Source organism: Vombatus ursinus, unplaced genomic scaffold (assembly GCF_900497805.2).
Source record: "Vombatus ursinus unplaced genomic scaffold, bare-nosed wombat genome assembly UNPS02014810.1, whole genome shotgun sequence".
Lineage (NCBI taxonomy): Eukaryota > Metazoa > Chordata > Mammalia > Diprotodontia > Vombatidae > Vombatus > Vombatus ursinus.
This window is the reverse complement of record NW_020954588.1, coordinates 43,644,547-43,646,125: the sequence shown is the minus strand read 5'-3', so window position 1 is coordinate 43,646,125 and position 1,579 is coordinate 43,644,547.

Below are 1,579 nucleotides of genomic sequence, written 5' to 3'. Positions count from 1 at the left end.
TTCCTTCCTTCCTTCCTTCCTTCCTTCCTTCCTTCCTTCCTTCCTTCTTTCCATTCTCTCCAGTGATAGCTTAAGTCATTACCTAGACAGAACGCTTGGAAGATGCATACTGAGCAGAGATTTAAGGAGGTTCTAGCCCAGAGGGTGCTCTGACCAGTCTTCAGCCTTATCTTCCTCTCCTTCTGGCCATGACTTTTCTCACTCCTGACACCTACAGGCCTCTGCCAAGTCAAACATCACTGCTGTGTTCCTGGCTATGGCTCCAGTCTCAGGCCATAGGGAGCTTCTCCTTATCTTCTTACCTATCCAGCACCTGATTTTCCATTTTCCATTAGTGGGGAAAAGTGATATCATATCAGGTCACTTGTTAAATTTTATTTTTAAAATTTCATTTTCTCAACTAACAGGATCTATTTTTCTCTCCCCACCCCTCACCCCCGATCTATTCATAGGGGAGATAAGGTTTCCTGCACCCCACCTGCGGGGGTACCCTTCTGGTCACAAGCTCCAGAGGCTGCCTGGGACACGCAGCTCTCTCTGCCTAGCTTTCCTCGTTTGAAAACAAAACAAAACAACACTCTGGCAAGCGTCCTCATTACATTGTACACTCATCGCTCCTCACAAGAAACGCTGGTTAATTTTTCACTATTATTAACTAAATATATAATTTCCTGACTCATCAGCAGAATCGCACTGTGCTGCATTTATAGGCTCTCTACATAATAGTAGATTTAAGACCAATAATGGAATGTGTGCTCGTTTTTCTTCGTCTCTTGTCCAGAATGGATGAATGGGTCACAGACTGATTTGGATCTGGCTGTGGCATGGTTGGGTGGGCTCTTTGTGGTTTCTTCTGCTCCCAGTGTGGAATGTTGCCAGAAAAGCTTCTTATCTGAGTGTCCCCATAACCTCAGGATACATAGATTACTCCAAATGATAGGTTTATCATATTCCCAAATAAGATCTGTAAAGAGATGTTCGATAAACATTTATTAAGCACCTACCATGTGTCAGACACTGTGCTAAACACTACAAAAAAGGCAAAACATATCCCTGCCCTCAAGGAGCTCAAAGTTCAATGGAAGAGACAATGTTCAAACAACTAGGTACAAACAAGTTATAGGCAGAATAAACTAGAGATGATTTGTACAAAGTAGGAACAAGGTAGGTGGTGCAATGATGGAATATTGGGCCTGGAGTCAGGAAGATTCATTTTCCTAAATTCAAATCTGGTCTCAGATACTTCCTAGCTCTGTGACCCTGGGCAAGTCACTTAACCCTGTTTGCCTCAGTTTCCTCATTTGTAAAATGAGCTGGAGAAGGAAATGGCAAACCACTCTAGGATCTTTGCCAAGAAGACCCCAAATGTGGTCATAAAGCGTTGGACACGACTGAAACAAGTTAACAGCAATAACTATATACACATATAGATTTATATATAATATACATGCACGTATGCACATACATACACACAGGAGGAGAATAGAGAAAGACAATCACTCAACTTACTCAGGATCTTGGAAGTCTGCAGATAACAGTTACCAGAATCTTGACTTGGCAATTAATATGGAACCTTGAA